The sequence below is a fragment of the Macrotis lagotis genome, chromosome 1 (assembly GCF_037893015.1).
Source record: "Macrotis lagotis isolate mMagLag1 chromosome 1, bilby.v1.9.chrom.fasta, whole genome shotgun sequence".
Taxonomy (NCBI): Eukaryota; Metazoa; Chordata; class Mammalia; order Peramelemorphia; family Peramelidae; genus Macrotis; species Macrotis lagotis.
In genome coordinates this window covers 78,960,978-78,982,443 of record NC_133658.1, presented here as the reverse complement: position 1 = coordinate 78,982,443, position 21,466 = coordinate 78,960,978, and the positions used below count along the sequence as shown (strand labels likewise).

Sequence of the window (21,466 nt, the reverse complement as noted above, 5' to 3'; positions counted from 1 at the left end):
AAAACAAGATATTTTCAATTTTTAAAACTCATTTTATGATTTTTCCCCCTTATTCTCATGTTTTCCTTATTGTTTCTGAGTCCTCTTTCTCAAGATGACTTATATGGAAATGTGTTAAACATGATATGAAAGTATGAAAGATTTAGTTGCTCTGATCAGTACAATAATCCAGGAAAATTCCAAAGTATTCATGATGAATAATCTTATGAACAAACTTCAGAATAATGAGTACAAATTCATGTACAGTTTCTCATTTGACTGTTCTTGCTTTTTTGCACAAGATGATTATAATGGAAATTCATTTTGCATGATTTTTTTCATGTATATTTGGTATCATATTGATTAGCTTGTCATAGATGGAGAGACAAGTATTAGAGGATGGAAGAGAATTTGAAACTTGAAACTAAAAACAAAGATTGTTAAAACAAAGATATAATGGTTTTAAAAAACTCAATTATATTTTTTAGAAGTTGAGTAGTCTGTTAAGATTGAAATAACTAATTCCCTTTTACTCCACATTTCATGTTTTTGAAATACATGGACCCTCCATGAACTATAGGACATATTTGCAACAACTGCTTTCCTTCAGTGTCTTCTTTCCTTCCTTAATTGTTATGAACAGCCAATGCTGCAAAAGAAGGACTTCAGGAGCCCCAGGACTATTCCCCTTCATTATTTTATCTCAGAAGTGATGCATGGTTCCTTTTGATTTAATGCAACTAGCAGGACTAACAACCACACCAAAACTCCCTATCTCCTAAATCTAGTGATATACTTTACTTAATATTTATACTTTTGGCCCCTTGTATAACCGTCTTCTCCATAGTGAGCAGTCACTTTTTTGTCTTATTAACATAATTATTTCTAATAAAATTGTGAGGGACACACATTTCTCTTTACTGCTTGTGGAGTGTGTCTTAGTTTGTATCAATTAACGGAAATAAAAATCTGTCATTATGCTTTCCAGATCTTGAACTGGATGTCAACTGGATATCTTAGACCCAACATGTCTTAAACTGAATTCAATACCTTTTACCCTAAATCCTCCCCTCCCCTCCCTCTTTGTTCTCTGTTACTTTCGAAGGCAACATCAGTCTCCTAGTCTCCCAAGCTCTCATTCTAGGCTTCAAACTTCACTGTTTTCTATCATTCATCCCTCATATCTATTCTGTTGCCAAGGCCTATTGGTTTCTCCTTTGCCATGTATCTCTAATATTTCCCTTCCTCTATTCTGATAATGCAATGACTCTGGGTGAAGACCACATCATCTCACATTTGGTCTCTTATAATAAAATAATCCACTTACTGTGTCTCCTCTCAAATCTTTCCACTGCAATTGAACTTCCATTGAACTATCCAAGGGATTTTCCTAAAGTTTAGTTCTCTCTATGTCAGGATCTAGTATTCAATAAACTCTACAGGCTCCTTACTTCCTCCATGATGAAATACACAATTCTCTTTCTGGCATTCAAAGAACTTCATAACCTAGTCCTCTCCTCTCTCTAACCCACTTTTCCAGTCTTCTTACATATTACTCATTAACACATTCTTTTTTATTTAGGAACATGATATTTTGCAGTCCCACAAACAAGACATTCTATTTTTCACCATTGTTCATTTTCTCTGGCTATCCACTCTTCCTCGAATAGTCTCTCTTTTAATTTCTACCAATTGGTTTCCATGGTTTCCTTTTAAATGACAACTGAAGCCGCATCTTCCTCAGAAAGCCCTTTTCAATTCCTTTTAATTTTAGCACTTTCCATTTATAATTTCATACTTATTCTATGTATAGCTTTTTAGGTTAGGCGAGTGAAACCATTTCCATCTCTTTGATCAGCTGAAAAGGCAGAGTATGTCATTCCATCTAGCATCAATACTTGCATCACTATTTTTGAGCTATTACTTGATCTCACCCATATCAGGGAAGTGGATAGAAAGAACCTCTTTTCACAGCATAGAAAAGGAAAAAGATCTCTCGTTGGCTTACAAGAATTTAAGAATTTCTTGGTGTTTTTCATCTGATCATTCTCAATTACTAAATTTTTTAATTCCTCCAAAATTCTTGTTTATACTCAATTTCCTTTCATTAGAAAAAATGACCCATTTCCAATACTTTTTTTTTCCTTTTTGCTAGAAACACAGATGTATCCAATGATACTTAGCAGTCTTGCAGTGTACTGGACAGGGTCTGGGATTAGCCTCAGGTGTGATTTTAACCAAATAATAGTGGGCAAGTCTCAAAACCTCCTTGGACCTGTTTCCTCATAAGTAAAATAAGAGGATTACATACTAAAAGATCTCTAATTTTCCTTCCAATTCTGAAATTTTTAATCTATTACCTGGGGTATTAAAAACATATTTTGTCACTGTTTAGATGTGTAGAATTCCAGTATTAGCTAGCCCCAAAGAATTCAAGTTTCTTTATCTTGTTCATTTCTTTTAATGAAGGATTTTGCCAATCTTGATACTAATGCTTTGGGATTAATTACAGTCCTCAATATGAAATTAAAGTTTCATTTTTCTGTCATTCATTTGTCAGATAACTTTAGAATTATTCAAAAGGGAAAAGCACTCTCAATTAGTAAGGTGTTTCACTTGTCTGGAGATTTTTGAGTGTAGGTTGTATTAGTGTTTATTGAGAATATTTTAGATGCAATGGCTGACCTAACCAGGGTTTAGGTTTGGACAATTTAATATCTGAAATTCCTTAAATTTCTAATGTTCTAGATTCCAAAATACCTAATGTATCATTCTAGACTACATATTATTACCTTAGCCATTCAATGCCTGGAAATCTGTCTCAATTGGGATAGTGGAGATGGTATTAATGAAATAGATCATGTCTCTATTTTTTCTTTGAGACTTTTTAGGGACTCACAATTTAGTTTTCCAAGGTTGAAATAAAGTAGTTTATGTTGCAGGAAGATATGCAGGCTTAATTTGTGTGTTTATATGTTATTTCTTTACTATAGAGTGATGAAGTATGATAGATAATTGTAAGGGCACCATGTCCTAGGAAGGATTCACAAAATCTAAATATCAAACATCTCTCAAGTTAAAAGTCAAAATGAAGATTCCTAATTGGTCACAGACAACTGTTAGTTTTATTGGAAAACTTTGTAACAGGTAGAAATTTGCCATCATCTTTTCAGTTTTGGGAAAGTTATGCAGTCTAATCTTTTACAAGGTCACATCAGGCTGAGGTGGAAGCAAAATATGAAAATAAGATAACCTTCTTGAAAAGATGGAGGAGAACAAAACTGAAGCTAAGAAGGATATAAAATTCAAGATTAGAAAGAGACACTCAAAACTTAGATGTCTCTCTACAAGCCTGAAATTAAGGTGTTTTTTTAAAAATAGTATATACATTTCTGACCTAGTATATGCATATCTGTGTAAAAGTCTATTGACTGTGAAAAGGAATTGATGAGAGAGAAAAAGTGAAAGGCTAAAGCCACTGGGGATTATACATTTGCCATTTGTTCAACAAGACTCAAATCCTAATTTCCCATAAAGACCTTTGCCAGGGCTGCTTTAATTTCTCGGTTCTGCAGACTATAAATGTAGGGGTTCAGTGTTGGAGCCACCACAGAGAACATGACTGTGGACATAAGGTCTTGGCCTTCCTTTTGACCCTCAGCCTGGTTTGGGGGGTTCAGGTAGACACCCACTACAGTTCCATAGAAAAGAATAACAACAGTTAGATGGGATCCACAGGTGGAAAATGCCTTGCGGAAAACCCCAGGGGCACGAATCTGACAAACAGCAGCTCCAATGAAGACGTAAGAGGTCACAATGCAAATAGCAGGTGCAATGATTACAGTGCCACCTTCCACTATAGCTACCATGTAGTTGAGAGAGGTATCAGAGCAGGCAAGATGTAATACAGGATGGACATCACAGTAGAAGTATGGGAGAGCACGATTGTTACAGAAAGTGAGACGAGCAATGAGAGCTGTGTGGAGCAGAGAGTGCAAGGCTGTGCCCACCCACACAGCTCCCAGGAGCAGCATACACCGTGGCAAAGTCACCACAGTAGTATAGTGCAATGGTTTGCGTATGGCTACGTATCGGTCCCATGCCATGGCAGCTAACACATAACTATCAACATTACCTGCCATCAGGAAAAAGAACACTTGAGATAGGCAGGCTGCATAGGTGATGGTCTGGTCTCCTGTCAGCAGGGCATAGAGGAGCCTGGGCACTGTAGTAGAGGTAAAACACAGATCTGCCAGGGACAGGTTGACGAGGAGCATGTACATTGGTGTGTGGAGGCGTAGGTCTGAGCCAACAGCAACAAGGATCAATAGATTCCCCAGGAAGGCTGCCAGGTATAGGACCAAGAACACTGGAAACAGGAGCTCTCGGCGACTGGAGAAGGCCAGGAGGAGGAACTCAGAGCCGCTGGTCTGATTTCCTGTTGTGATGTTGCTGATTAGTCTTAGTCTAGATTGTAGAAATGATGAGATGGATTGATAGAGAGAGTTCCATAGTTAATCCAATCAAAAGGCTCAATATTTAACTTCATTAACCCTTTCTAAAGCATATTTCACAACTTTGAAACATTCAACTAGAAGATATGTCAAAGATGGCAGCTTCATTGGAATAAATATACAAGTTCTAATGACAAGTTATGTCATCTTGTGATATACAAAAAATATGTTGCTAAGTCATGATAGGAAAAAAAAATACTTGTTCATTACTCCTAAAGGACATAATAAAGTATACTACACTCCTACTTTTCTTGGCAAGGATACCCATCCTCCAACTCATTTTCAGAAATTTGCTTAAATTCTAAATTTTCAGTTACTTCTGGAATGTGTCTACTGACTTTGATCATCAACCAACCACTTCATCAATAGGAATCCTGTAAAGAAACACTACACACAAGAGGGGATGTGACCTATGCCTCAGACCCAGACTCAGATTTATTTCCTACAGATTATCTTTATTCCTTTAAAGCTCTGAACTCCAGATGTTTTGGGGTTCTAGTCTTCACTTGAAAGGGTATCCTTCAGGGTAGGAAGATTGATTCCCTCTCTAAAATAAGAGAAAAACACATCTTCCTTTACTACTCCTATGTATGGATAAAAATAAAATTTAATTAAATATATCAGCTGTGGCATATTGGGGGGGAGACATTTTTTTGTTATCAGAAGACCCAGTTTTCAATCTTATCACTTAATAGCTATGTGACTATTCAAGTCACTTAATATTTAATCTCGCAAAATCTTATTGACTTTTACTACTTCCATTGTAGGCCTCGTTAGATTCTCAAATGTGATAACATACTTAACCTGCTATATTCATTATGCATAAATATATATATTACATATATTATACAGCAAGAAGATAAAACAAAAAAGAAAGGCTAACTTGCACAGACATACATATATATACATATATTATATATACATATTATATATATATATATATATATATATATATATATATATATATATATATATAAATTTGTTTTGTGGAGTAGAGAATTTGAAACAAAGAAACTGTCCATTGATTTGGGAATGACTAAATAGACTATACTCTACTAAGGCAAGGAATATTATTAATATGTTATGAAATGATTATGATGAATAAAAAGGTTTAAGGAAAGATAAATTAATACAAAATAAAGTGAGTAGAGTTAGGAAATATTATACACAATTACTTCTACCAATTCCTTTTATTTCCCAGACAAAACCAAACTTTCATGGCCAACATTCCCTTTATGTTCTGTCTCCTCTCAGAATATAAACTATTATAGCAGGTGCTATAATCTTACCTTCTATTCTTCTCTGAGATATTGGAATAAAGTAAATTATTAACCATTGACTTTTGTGCATCCCCCAAAATTATAATTATTTAAATATCAGTACATCATTATATTCATTAATAATTTCCAAACTTTAATAAATAAAATCAGGTGCACCCTATTCATTTGATGTATTTGTTTGCATGTTGTCTTCCCCATTAGACTATTAGTTCCTTGAGAACAGGTACTGTCTTTTGCCTCTTTTTGTAATTCCAACACATAGTAGAATTTCTGGCATAGAGTAAATACTTAATAAATGTTTATTCTTTGATTGCTCAGCAAGGTCATTCTTTTAATTGTTAATACTTCAAATAATTAATTTTGCAAATAAAACAACACTCATATTCCTTGCACAATATGACTAATAAGAGATGAGTTTCATCTATAATTAGTTTTGTTTGATGAATGACCATAAAATTTTCCTTTTTATACTTCATATACATTTCATCTTTATAGACCTACCTCTCAAAAGTTTTTTTCTTTTTCCCCCACTGTTTCTGGTGACTGGGAAAGAGAGAGACTCACAACTTCTTTCACTCTTCAAATCCAATTTATGCTCCTCAAAAGGAATCACCCGTACCATTTTTCTATTTTAAAATTTAGACATCTCCCTTTCAAGTGTTCCTATATTGGTCAGATCAGACTGCAACAGGGATTACATATATTTTGAAGTTTTGCACTACTGTACCTTTGTGACCTGATTACATATCCATATATTACAACTAAATCCCTATCCCTCATTTAAATTCCAAAACAAAAGTTAATTTCAGAAAAAAAAAAACCTTCCTTGATCCCAAGATCAATTATAAATTTATGTACCTTGAACTTCTTAGTTATCTGGGATTACAGTTATTAGTACCTACATCACTTGCTTTAAAACCTTTTTGTATTGCCTCATTATGGTTCAAAAGTTGTGCTAATAGAATTGAATTGATGGCAGGTTATGTCAAGCTCAAAGGACATCAAGTTTGAACTCTAGGTACATGTCACCTTTCTGAGTTTAACAGCCCTTCTGTGAAGGCTGAATTCTCATAAGGAGGACTAAGTCTCAAAAGACCTTGAGTCTTGTATCCTTTCCCTGAGGTAGAAGAGAGGAAATTTAACCCAAGACTAGAACTGTATTGCATGAGTAAATGGGGTTTCCAGGTATTCTGGATAAGGGATCAACTGAGTGGTGATACTTTCCCTCAAAACATAAAGAAGCAGCAAGATGGTAGAATCTGGCAATGCTCTTTCTCAGATTCAATCCTACAAGGGAGACCATGAAAGGTGACAATGAAAGGAACAAATAGCAAGGTATAAGACTGTGTTTATTATAAGTCCTTACTCCTGCAGCAAGAAAACGTAAGGAAAAAAGACACTGAGGAATTGAAGAAATGGTGTTCTTCATTTCCATCTCCCTTCCTTATTGCAGAGGAGCTCAACTGGCATCCAATTCTAATCATATATATTTATTCTGTTAATAAAAAAGCTAAATCTGACTGTTCTGATCTTATCTCTTATAAATATTTGTGTCTGACCCATTGCTTTGTAATTTTTTCTTTAGGAGCATGAGATTAATGGACAACACTGGTAGCTGAAAGAGAGAATGGCCTTTCCTGGTGCAGCAAACCTGTGATCTCAACAGGTTTTTAATATTTTCTCTCTTATTGGAGCCAATATCACTGACTACATATATTTAATAGCTATAACCCCAGTGGCAGAATTTCCACAAACTTCAGTCTTGGTTCTTATATAAAAATACCTATGCTTGTATGAGATCAAATCATAACAGAGGCAGTCATAGAGTTAATTTAAATTTTCCATTCAGCAACTACAAAAGCATATACCAAATGGCACAGTTGTGACTGCTTTTACTATAAGTAGCATTCATAATGACAAAATCAAAGATAATTAATCCATTTTGGTCACAAAATATCCTATGTTCTTCTACAAGTAAAAAGGTAAAGGGAAAACATGTTTTCTCTATATTTTTTATTTTCTCCACTACTTATTATGGTACTTTATAACATCAAATGTCATCAAACTCAAAAAAAGAGTTCTTAGAAGAAATTAAAAGTAATAAAATTTAAAGAAAAATTAGGAAGAATTTGAAAACAATAAATGAAAATTATTAAAAGAAATTTATTGGTCTGTTGGAATTGAATGATGCTATAAGACACCAAGATATAATAAAAACAAGTCAAAACAGAAAATATGAAACATTTCATTGGGAAATAGCTGATTTGGAAATCAGATCAAGAAGAGGCAATATAAGAATTGTCAGTCTACCTGAAAGTTAAGATCAAAGAATGAATCTAGATACAAAATTATAAGAAGTTATGAAGGAAAATTGCCCCAAAGTCCTAGAACAAGAGGGTAAAGTAGAAATAAAATAAACAATGCACCATTCACCACTTGAAAAAGATCCCATAAGGTAAGCTTATGTGAATGTCACAACCAAGTTTCAAACTCCACTGATTAAGAAGAAAATATAATGAGCAATAACAAGAAAAACAATTTAAATTCTCTAGGAATACAATCAGGATTGCCTAAGAAGTCTACTCTCAAAGACTAGAGGTATTGAAACATTTTTGAACTGAAGTTGCAACCAAGAATAAATTACCCAGAAAAGTTTAGTATAATCCTGAATTTTTTTTAAAAAATGGAGATTTGATGAGCTGAAAGACTTTCAGATATTTCTAGAAAAAAGATCAGTAATCAATTGAAAATTCAATATGGAATATCCAGAAAAATATAAGGAATAATTAAAGACTAGTTATAAGGCATTTGTTAAGCTAAAATATTTTTATATATATATATATTTATATTTATATACATGCATACATACATGTATATGTGTGTTTACATCTCTCTATAACTGCATATATAATAATCAGTATTCTTGAAATGGTCATCATTAGTAACATAGCTTGAAAGAAAGATTGAGTCTGAATTGCATGTGATGGTATGATTCCAAAAACCAAAACTGGATAGGAAAAGATAAAAGGGAATAATTATATTATAAAAATGAGTCATGAAAGGAAGCACTAACGCATATGAAACAGGTGTGGTTCAAAGGCTCATAATGTTAGGTACTTACATTAATCTGGGTATAAGAGGAAACAATATATCTGGAAGAGCTTAGAAGTCTTCTGAAAATGTAGAGGTGAGGAAACTGGAGGACAGAAAGGGGAGGCACATTTACAGTGGTGTGTGCATTGGGATATGGGAAGGTGGGACAGAGGGTGAAGGAGACTTGGATGTGTGTGTGTGAATTGAGACTGGAGGGAAAGAGTAGGGAAACTCTTGGGAGGGATAGGTGAAAGACTGAATGGGAGGTTGGGGAAGAAAAATAATGTTATATGTATAGGATTAAAAAAAAAGCCTGAGAAAGAAAATAGTAAAAATAAGATGAAAGAAAATTCAAAAGGAGTAAATATAGGGGTGGCTAGGTGGCATAGTGGACAAAGCACCAGCCTTGGAGTCAGGAGTATATGCCTTCAAATCCAGTCTCAGACACTTAATAATTACCTAGCTGTGTGGCCTTGGGCAAGCCACTTAACCCCATTTGCCTTACAAAAACCTAAGAAAAAGGAGTAACTGAATATGAATGAAATGTTTATAGTAGTTCTCTTTGTGGTGGTAAAGAACTTGAAATTTCAGAGATTCTCATCAGTTAGGAAATAGTTGAATGAGTGGAGTGTATGATTGTGAAAGATTATACTTAAGTCCCTAAATTTTACTCACCTTAGCAAAGCACTTGCTGACTTTTCATAATCTTTCAGAGAGAGACTCCTATCTTGGTTCCAATCCATATATGGAATTTGGTTTCACAATATTGTACCCAACCTATAGTTTTTTTAAAGATGAAAGATTAGAGATGAAGTGAGAAAAAATGAAAATAGAAGGGATTAGAGAAAAGTCAGGATATTTCACTTACTTTCATGCCCCAGTGCTCTGCCAAAAGAATATTCCTGAATTCCTGAATAAGTATATTTAAGGAGCCAGCCATTGGGAATTGACTTGCAGGTGGGGATTGAGGGGCTCTACAGCACTTTCACATCCTCTAGGGCCTCTCTGTGTGTTTCTCCCTTTCCTCTTCAGACATTATCATGTCCTTATCTCCTCAGAGATCTTATTATAAAAATTGCATGATTCTTTCTGTAGAAATACTGAGACAGCATTAAATTGTGAAACTTTAAAGTGATAAGTGAAGGAAATAAAGACAATTGTTCACAAGCATCCAAGGCACAGAACATAGAGCAGAGGTAGGAAACAGAGACTCTTGGGGCACATGCAGCCAGATATACTTGTGTGTAATTTAGACAAGATTAAAATATAATTTAGGACTAGTTGCTGTGTATGATAAGAAAATTTTCAGAGACTGATCTGAGCAAAGGAAAGTTTTTTTGGTTTACTCTCTCTGGAGAGAGGGCACACTGAAGACAGTGAGCTGCACTGAAAGCACAGCAAATTTAGGTTTTAAAGATTGTAAATGCAATTTCCCCACCCTAACCCTCTTTCCCTTTGACCTGGGGGTTACAGCTTATTCATGGAAATATTTTTTTTGGCTAGGCAAATGGGGTTAAGTGACTTGCCCAAGGTCACACAGATAGGTAATTATTAAGTGTCTGAGGCTGGATTTGAACTCAGGTATTCCTGACTACAGGGCTGGTGCTCTATCCATTGTGCCACCTAGTCACCCCTATTCATGGAAATATAAAGCAACATAAATAAAGAGGAAATGTTTTCTAATTTTTTTTCCCATCAGGTGGTGAGCTAATTTAGGACTTCATAATTATCTCAACTAAAATGAAGTAATGTTTATGGTCAGAATGTCCTCCCTTTTAGCAAAAATCGTCTTATCATAAAATAGATGGCTCTGAATCTACTTTGGAATGCAAGGTTTTCTTAACAAAAACGTTTCTTAATCCTGAGAAGACTTTATCAGGAACTTTCCCACACACTGCCATTGGTGAATTGGGTAGTTGTCTACCCCAAAACTGTAAAGATTTCCACTGGTGAATGGGTGGATGAGAACAATTTGTTTCAATGGCCATCAAGGCAGCTGAAGCAGGAGCGTGGAGTATTTAGACTTCATTAGACATCAAGATCACCAAGATCATTCTGTGTATCTAGTTTACTACAGTAGTTTTGACTCTTTTTTGCTACCGGATCAGGATGACTTTTGAAGAGAGCATTTGTCTGATGGCTTCATGCAACTCTGCTTCATGTAAATTCAATTTATTTACAAATCAAAAGACATTTCCCAAGCCATATTACTATTCCTATCTCAAAGCTCTTTGACAACAGGTAAATGATGAAACAGCTGGTGCAGATACATTGAGAGCTATAGTCACAACTCTGCACACAGGCAGCCCAGGTCATAGAGTCATCTCTTCAATGGAAGCAGCCATAAGGTCCAGCAGCCTCCTAGGTACTGAAGCACCCTTTTTAGGATCATACTTCTCACCTCCCGGTGTAAGGAAGTAGCTAGGAAAGGTACTCTAAAAATTGTTTGCTTACCCTGACCAATTTTTTGCTTACCCTGAAGTATAGGGGTCCCACCCTATAGTCAATTCACAATAAACTGTACAAAAACTTCTTCAAAGAAAATTCCACTCACCATCAGTGCATGGAATATGTGCTCAAAGATCTGAAAAACAGACAGTTCTTTTTGCAAGACAACTCAGCAAATATCACATCCAAATAACAACCCTAAGTGAAACAAGGCTGGCAAATGAAGGTCAGTTTACAGAAGTCAGAACTGGATATACATTTTTCTGGAATGGCCACAGTAAAGAGGAGTTCCATGAAGCTGGATGAGGTTATAAAATCAAAATTAAAGTAATCAACAAACATGTAAGCCTACAAAAGGGGTGAATAATAGATTCATGATAATGTTATTGCCACTTGTAGGAAAACACCATACCACGAACATGAGGGCCTATGCTCCCACTATGAAATCAAAGAAAAACTTTATGTATATCTGGAGACTCTCATCAATGTACTGAGGACAAACTTAATTCTGGGTGATTTATGCTAGCTAGAGTAGACTCAGGCTATCAGACAAAGTAGGCTATCTTTGGAAGAAATGGAATGGGAAACAACAATAGCAATGGTCACTTAACAACTGAAGAGTTGTGTATCTCATAACCTTCTCATTACAAACACTGTCTTGTGTTTACCTACACACTATAAAATTTCCTCGATGCACCTTCCCAATAAACATTGGAATTTAATAGACTAAGTGATTGCTAGGAGAAAAAATAGACAGGATGTGAGAGTTGAAAAAGGCAATATATGGTGCAGAAGACTAAATTGATGATCACAGATTCATACTCTCCAAGCTAAATATTTGTATTCAATTTATATTCAAGATAAAATGACTATCAAAAGAATTAATATCAAGATTAGAGTGTTTATCTGAGTGGGAACAGTTTGTTGCTAACTTATAGGAAATGTCGAGGCAACATATATTTGGCAGCTATTGATCAGAAAAGGAATAGAAAATTTTTAGAAATTTGATATACAGCATTTGTTCATGTTTCAGAACACTCATAAACACCAAGAGCAAATTGCTAAATGACAGAGAAATAAAGAAGCTATTAAAAGAAAAATGAAAACTCCACAGGGTAAACCGCCAGGATGGTTCATGTATTTCTAAGAAAGCAGCATTTAATGCCATCAAAAGTAAAATATAGGGACAGCTAGGTGGCATAGTGGATAGATCACCAGCCCTGGAGTCAGGAGAACCTGAGTTCAATTCCAACTTCAGACACTTAATAATTACCTAGCTGTGTGGCCTTGGGCAAGCTGCTTAACCCCATTGCCTTGGAAAAAACTAAAAAAAAGTAAGGTGTAAGTGAAACTTAGAGAGATGCAGGATTCTTCAGCAAAACAGCAGGGGAAATTCAATTTTTTGCATATAGCAATACTCGTGTTTTATGATGCCCTGAAGGCTATTTATGGACCAAAGACATATAATGCATCTTAACTACTTAGCATGGATGTAGACACATTGATTCATAATAGGAACATGATCCTAGAGAGATGGGCTATTCTTAGCAGACCAACACCAATCAATGCAGATGCTATTGCCCACTTAGTTCAAGTTGAAGGCAATCCATCCCTTTCCAACTGAAGAAGTTTTGAATGTTATTAAGTGCCTTTCATGTGGCAAGGCACCTGGTGCTGATTCTATTTGCCCATTGCCCATACAAAAAACGATTGAAATTTTCCAGGTTATATGGCTTATAGAGTTTTATTACCCAGGAATTCAAGGATGCCTCCATCATCCAACTCTATAAAACTAAAGGGAATAGATTATTTCTCTCTTTGTCATTGTTAGCAAGATTTTTGCTAGAATCCTCTTTATAGGCTAATCCTTCACCTGGAAGATGTTCACCTCCCTGAGAGCCACTGTAATTATAGAAAGAGTCAAGGAAAAGTTGATATGGTGTTTGCTGTTCAAAAATTCTAGGAAAAAGACCAGGAGCAGAATAGAAGCCTGTATATAATGCTTGTAGATCTCAACAAGTCCTTTGATACTGTCAGTCATGAGAACCTATGGAAAATTACATCAAAATTGGTGGCTGTTTGAAATTCAACAGTATTGATAGTTAATTCCATGATGACATGCTTGCCCAAGTTTTGGATAGTGGACAATGTTCTTGTGATTTCCTGGTAATGAATGGAGTGAAACAAGAATTTGTCCTTGCTCTCATGCTTTTTATCATGATGTTTTCAGCCACATTAACAAATAACTTCACCAAGGAGAAACACAACATCAAGGTCAGTTACTGCACTATTGGTAAATTTTTCAACTTGAAAAGATTGCAAGCCAAGACCAAAGTGGAAGGAGTGTTCGTGATGATTTTCTGTTTGTAGATGATTAAGCAATCAGTGTAACCTATGAAGCACAAAGCACAAAGTATGGATCATTTCTCTTGAGTTAATTATGGCTTAATAATTAACACCAAGGAGGTACTCCATGAATTAGCACCATACCATGTATATGTGGAACAATTACAGCAAATGGAAAAGTTCTGAATATTTTTAACAAGTTCACTTACCTTGACAGTGTATTTTGCAGCAAAGTTCTCATTGTAATAAGGTTCACACGTGCATTATCAGAGAGCTAGCTCAATATTTGGGAGACTCCATAAGAAAATGTTAGAGAGAAGAGGTATTAGTTTGACTATCAAACTGAAATTCTATAGAGCCATTGTGCTGACCTCATTACTGGGAGCCTGGTGAGGCCGGCTGTGAGGCCAGGCCCGGGGACAGCCTGCGAGGGCAGGAGATGAGGTGACTCCTGAGACCTGAGAAGTACAGTAGCCATGTGCTCATGGGTGGCAGCAGCCTCGGGCCGGTGGTTGTGCCCAGTGCACTATTCACTAAATGTATTGTATTTTTATGTTTCACTAAGTTTCTAAAGGCTTTGGGACTTTTTGAATCATATGATCTCTTAAAAGTAGTTCATATTGTACAGTTTATCTTTATATTAAAACTTGGGTCTGCATTTTTCATGGTTTTGTTTCAAAAGCCATTTTCTTCTGGGAGAACTATTACAAAACATCAGTGGATCAAAATATTTAAACATGCTGTTGCTGGGTGTATCATTTCACTTTTATGGTTTTTTTTTGGCCTTACTATTTGTGGACCATTAAGGACTTTGCTGCTCTTTGAACACAGTGATATTGTTGTCATCTCGCTACTAAATGTTTTGTTCACTAGTTCTGGAGGAGGACCAGCAAAGACAAGAGGAACTGCTTTTTTCATCATTGCTGTGATCTGTTTGCAGTTTTTTGATAACGATGATCTCATGGCTAAAATTGCTGAACATCCAGAAGGACATCATGACAGTGCTCTGACACATATGCTTTACACAGTCATTGCTTTTTAGGTGTTGCACACCACAAGGGTGGAGTATTATTGCTCGTATTGGCCTTGTGTTGTAAAGTTGGTTTTCATACAGCTTCCAGAAAGCTCTCTCTAGATGTGGGTGGAGGCAAACGTCTTCAAGCATTATCCCATCTTGTTTCTGTGCTTCTTTTGAGCCCGTGGGTCATTGTTTCTGTGACAACTGACAGTAAAGTAGAATCTTGGTCTTCTCTCATCATGCCTCTCACAACAGTTATCTTTTTTGTTGTGGTCCTGGATTTCTATGTGGATTCTATCTGTTCGGGCAAAATGGAAGTTTCCAAAAGTGCTCACTATGGATCTTTTCTGATTTGTATTAGTGCTTTGCTTTTTGGAAATTTTTGAACCCATCCAATAACAGACCAACTTTGAGCTATGAATAAACCAGCACATCAAGAGAGTACTGCATGCCCTTTCTGGAGGAGTGGTAGTGAGTGCTATGTTCTTCATTTTGTCTGCTAACATCCTAGCTTCTCTCTCTAAGAGAGGACAGAAGGGTACTCTTGCTGGCTATTCTCCTGAAGGAACTCCTTTATATAACTTTATGGGTGATGCTTTACAACATAGTTCTCAGTCAGTACCCAGGTTTATTAAAGAATCACTGAAACAAATACTTGAAGAGAGTGATTCTAGACACATCTTTTACTTCTTGTGCCTAAATCTGGTTTTTACCTTTGTGGAATTATTCTATGGAGTACTGACCAATAGCCTAGGTCTAATATCAGATGGATTCCATATGCTCTTTGATTGTTCTGCTTTAGTTATGGGACTTTTTGCAGCCCTAGTGAGTAGGTGGAAAGCAACCCATATTTTCTCCTATGGGTATGGCAGAATAGAAATTCTCTCTGGTTTTATTAATGGCCTTTTTCTAATGGTAATAGCATTTTTTTTTGTTTGTGGAGTCAGGGGCTAGATTGATAGATCCTCCAGAATTAGAAACATACATGTTAGCACCTGTCTCAATTGGAGGGCTGATAGTAAACCTTATTAGTGTCTGTGCCTTTAGCTACGCCCATGGCCATGTCCACGGAGCTTCTCAAGGAGGCTATCACTCACTTGATCACAGTCATTCTCACCATGGACACAGTCATGGACGTAGTCATTCTCATAGTGATCATGGGCACAGTCACAGCCATGGACACTCTCATGGAGCTTCAGGGGGAAGCATGAATGCTAACATGAGAGGTGTGTTTTTACATATATTGGCAGACACGCTTGGCAGCATTGGTGTGATCATATCCACGATTCTTATAGAACAGTTTGGATGGTTCTTTGCTGATTCTCTCTGCTCTCTTTTTATTGCTGTATTAATTTTTCTCAGTGTTATTCTACTGATTAAAGATGCCTGTCAAGTGCTGCTTCTGAGGCTGCCACCAGAGAATGAAAAAGAGATAAACATTGCATTAGAAAAGATTCAGAAAATTGAAGGTTTAATATCCTATAGAGATCCTCATTTTTGGCGTCATTCTGCCAGTGTTGTTGCTGTTACAATTCATATACAAGTGATGTCAGATGTGCTGGAACAGCAGATTGTACAACAGGTTACAGGAGTACTTAAAGATGCTGGAGTGAACAATTTGACAGTCCAGGTGGACAAAGAGGCATACTTTCAACATATGTCTAGCCTAAGTACAGGTTTCCATGATGTCCTTGCTATGACAAAACAGATGGAATCCATGAAATACTACAAAGATGGCACTTGTATCATGTGACATGAAATATGGTTTGCCGGTTGCCTATAAATAATGGAGTTTATATGACTCACTATTGTTAATGTTAAAGGAAAATGCACATAAATGTACAGAAACAGTGTACTGTATTTGAATTTTTTTACAGCTCAGTTCTATAGGATCAAGATGTTTTTCTAAAGGAATTTTTGAAATGGGCTGATTGTACATGTGAAACATTGATTGGATATGTGAATAATGACAATTTGAATGACTATACTTTGTGCTTATTAAAAAGAAATCCTATGTCAGCGACAATGTACCTTATATCCTTGGGGATGTACAAACACAAAATGTACAAACACAAATTTTTCATGCTCAATTAAGAGAAAATAGAAATAATGTGTTATAGCAAAAAAGACAAAAAAAAGTGTTAGAAGAGATATTAGATTGACTATCAAACTGAAGTTCTATAGAGCCATTGTGCTGACCTCATTACTCTATGCCTGTGAAACCTGGACCGTCTACCAGCTCTATGCCAAGAAACTGAGTTGCTTCTACATAAATTATCTTAGGGATATTCTGATCACTTCACAGAAGAGGTTCTTTCTCAATGCTCACAAGTATTCAAATGAGGGAAGCTACAATGGACTTTCCATGTTGTTCAGATGTCAAAAATATACTTTTCAAAAAAAGATATTTTATGAAGAACTCACATGGCAAGCAGTAATATTGGGGTCAGAAGAGGCAATATTAGGGGCACTCTGAAAGTCTCTCTTAAGAACTTTGGAATTGATTGTTCTACATGGGAGACACTGGCACAGACTTGTCTCTATTAGAGAAAGTGTTGTGCTCTTTGAGCAAGGCAGAATAGAAGCAGCTCAAAGGAAATGTATGATATATGTTTAGAGCATGTACCCCAAGTGTTCATATGAACTATTTCTGTAGGAGCAATAGAGCATTTGGAGATCACATTGTTCTAAGAAGTCATAGTTGGACACACCATAACTTGTCTCTAACATAGTGTTATTGTTTTTTCTTCTTTGATAATGAAGGACAAGAACAAACTAATGAAGCAACAAAAATGACCTGGAGAAGAAAATGCAATCATCCCAGTATCTTTGTCAAAGAAACACCAAATGATTTCATGAAGAGTTCACTATGACTGAAATAATTCAGTAACAAATATACCTCTCAATGTAGCCCAATACTGTTGCCAGTTACTGACACAGTGGTAGAGTGCCAGGCCCAGAGTCAGGAATATCTGAGTTTTAATCCAGTTTCTAACATTTACTAGTTGTATGACCTGGACATCACACTTATACCTGTTTCACTCAGAGTTTTTCATTAGTAAAATGAACTGAAGAAAGAAATGGCAAAATACTCCAACATCTTTGTCAGGAAAACCCCAAATAGAATTCACAAAGAGTTGGATATGACTGAAAAACAGTTAAACAATAAAAAGGGAGTTCTGGTAAGGAGACTCACTCTAGATGAGCAATTTCTCTATGATCTGTACTCCTAGATTATTACCTAGGACACTGTAAGTTTAAACAAGGTCCCTGATTCATATGGCCAGCATGTGACATAGGCAGAATTACACTCAAGTTTCTTAACTCTAACCTGGGTTTTCTGTCTCCTAAACTATATTGCTTCTCTTTGCAAACTCTGAAGCACACACAAGCACACATGCATAAACACACACATAAACTTGCAATGAGACTAGATTCTAAATTAATATATGTACTGCTAATTTCTAACTGAAAAAGCAATTTATGACATGATAGATCATAGGTAAGGAAATATGGGGAGTAAATTATGCCTATTATACATAGTTGCTATGTAACTGGAAAATTGGATCATTATGGTGACCTAGGTAACTTGCCAACAAGAAGCAAAATTAAAGTGCATCCCAAATGCATATTCCATTTTTAGAAATATTTTTTAACTTCCTTGGTTTTAATGTTTTCTAGTTTATTAAATGCATTTGATGGTAATTACAGCTTCCCCTTATTAGAAATGGTTTTGCAAAGGAAAATAAAAAAGAAGAAAAGAAAAAAGAAGTACCTCTTAAGTACCTCTACGTGGCAGACACTGTGCTGAGTGCTATAGAAGCAGTATCTTAATTGATGCAAATCTGGGAGGTTTGGGCATATATTAATTATTTTTCTTTGTTAAAAGTCTCTCAGGAAGTGGGAGAAATGTGTTATTGTAATGTATTAAAAATCAGGTAAACTTTCAAAATAATAATAAAAAATCACATGAAAAATACCAGAAAAATTTAAACTCAGTCAAGAAAAGTGTAGTTCTTAGAAGCTAGGAGTAGTCTGTTAAGAACTGACAAAATTAATTCCATTTTTTTATCTTTGCCAGCATTGTTATGCATGATCCCTACATGTACTAGTGATATATTTTCCATTAGTAATCATACTTTCCCACCTTTTTATAAACATCTGCTCTGTAATGAGCAGTCATTTTTTCCCCTTTGTCTTATTTTACTTATAAACATTTCTAGTCAAAATGTGAAAGACACACACTTGTGGAGTGTGTTTCATTCTGAAATAAAAATCTGTCATTATGTCTTCAGGTATCAAGTTACTTTCAAGTGGATATCTTAAGCTCAACATGTTTAAAATCGTACTTGGTGTCTTTTACCCTAAATCCTACCCTCCCTCTTTATAGATATTGTTCAGGGCAGCATCAGCCTCTCAATCCCCCAAGCTCTCAATCTAGCACTCATGATTAACTATTCTCTATCATTCATCCCTCATATCTAAACTGTTGCCAAAGCCTATCGGTTTCACTTTTGCCACATCTCTTTCATATTTCCCTTTCTCTACTCTGATAATGTCATTATTATTGTGCAAGCCATCATCACATCACACTTGGTCTCCTAGAGTGCTGATTTGTCTCCTTGTCTCATCTCCCCACTCCAACCCACCTTCCATTTAACTGCCCAAGGGATTTTAATAAGGTTTAGGTCACCACCTCATCATTCAGTTAACCCTAACTCCTCCAGGATCAAATGCAAAATGCTCTTTTTGCATTTAAACATCTTCACAACCTAGCCATCTCCCTATTTCATTCACTATTGTAATCTTCTTATACACCCATTTTTGGATATAGTAACACTGGTCTTCTGGCCAAAAGACATTCTATCTCTCATGACTGCATTTTCTCTGTCTATCCTCTCTTTCTCCAATGCACTTCCTATTCATTTCTACCAACTGACTTCCTTGGTTTCCTTTAAATATGAACAAATCCCATCTTCTTACAGAAAACCCTTCTGACTCTCTCTTATTTCTAGCACTTTCCATTTATTAATTCATATTAATTCTATCTGTAGCTTCATGTTTGTTTGCTCTCTCATTTAGATTTAGAGCTTGATGGGAGGGTCTGCCTTTTGCCTCTTTTTTGGATCTCCATTATTTATCACAGTGCTTGGAACATAGTAAGTACTTATGAATGTTAGTTGAAGGACAGCTAGGTGGCACAGTGGATAGAATACCATACCTGGAGTCAGTGACCTTGGAAAAGTCACTTAACCCCATTGCCTTGCCAAAATAATGCTAATCGATTCTCTATATTTCATGATGACTGAATTGACAGTGCCATTCATTCCTTGTTCTTTAATTAATTTACCAGTTTATTTTTAGAATTATTCAAAAGGAAAAAGAACTCTCAATTTGTAATGAGTTCCACTTACCTGGAGAACTTTGAGTGAATGAGAATTTGTTGAGAATGTTTTGAAGGAAATGGCTGGCCTAACTAGGGTTTGAGGTTGGACAATTGCACATTTGAAGTCTCTTCAACATCTGATGTCCTAGATTTCTAAAAGCTGAATATAATATATTAGACTATATATTGTCTTAATCACTTTATATCTCAGCAACTATTTCAATTAGGATAGTGGTAATAAGAATAGAACATATGGGATTAATTAATTAATTTACAAACTCATGTCTCTAATTTGCCTTTGAGACTTTTAGGAATCCCCAATTTAGATCTTCAAGGTTGATATAAAGAAGTTTATGCTTCATGAAGATACCCAAGCTGAATGTGTATTTGAATGCTTTTGCTTTGCTATTGAAAGTTGAAAGTTAGTAGATACTTGTGAGTGGACCATGTCCTAGAATGGATTCTCAGCATCTAAATATCAGACAATGATCAAATTGAAGTTCAGGATGAAGATGATTAATATGTCACAGGTAACTGTTAGGCTTATTAAAAAAGTTTTGTATCAGGTAAAAATCATCCATGAAACTTACAGCTTCTTAAAAGGTTAATTCTTAGACAAAGTCACTGAAGGCTGAGATTGAAGGAAATACTAAGATTGCCCTTCTTGCAAAGCCAGAGAAGCCAAGAAAGGGATAAAATTTAACATTAGGAAGAGATACTCCAAACTAAAGGATCTTTGACATTAGCAGATCCTTTTATAGTCCAAGATTCTGATGCTCTCTTACTCTGCCACCCAAGCCTGAAATATAATTTCTTTGCCTAAATTCCTGACCTGAGTATGTGCATATGTGTTTGAAATTCTATTGTTGTCTGACCACTGTAGAAAGTAATAGATGAGAGAAAATAAAGGGAAAGGGTAGCTGCAGCAGGGATCCTAGACTGTCCTTTTCTCATTAAGACTCAAATCCTAATTTCCTGTAAACACCTTTGCCAGTGCTGCTTTAATTTCTTGATTCTGCAGACTATAGATATAAGGGTTTAGTGTTGGAACCACAACAGAGAACATGACTATGGAGACAAGATCTCAATCTTTCTTTTGACCTTCAGTTTGGTTTTGGGGCTTCAGGCAGACACCAACTACAGTTCCATAGGAAAGGACAACAGTTAGATGGGATCCATAGGTAGAAAAAGTCTTGCAAAAACTTCCAGGAGCTCAACTTCAACAAGCTGCAGCTCCAATCAAAACCTAAGAGGTTACAGTGGAAACATCAGGTATAATGACCATAGAGCCACCCTCAAATAAAATCACCATGTAATTGAGGGAGGTGTTAGAGCAGGTAAGATTTAATAAAGGATGGACATCACAGTAGAAGTATGGGAGAACACGATTACTACAGAACGT

The 21,466-nt window shown here is 35.8% G+C and overlaps 1 pseudogene; it reads left to right on the top strand.

The window, feature by feature from the left end:
- The first annotated feature begins 8,193 nt into the window (after positions 1 to 8,193).
- Positions 8,194 to 16,431, top strand: LOC141509164 (proton-coupled zinc antiporter SLC30A5 pseudogene; annotated as a pseudogene).
- Positions 16,432 to 21,466: the final 5,035 nt, after the last annotated feature.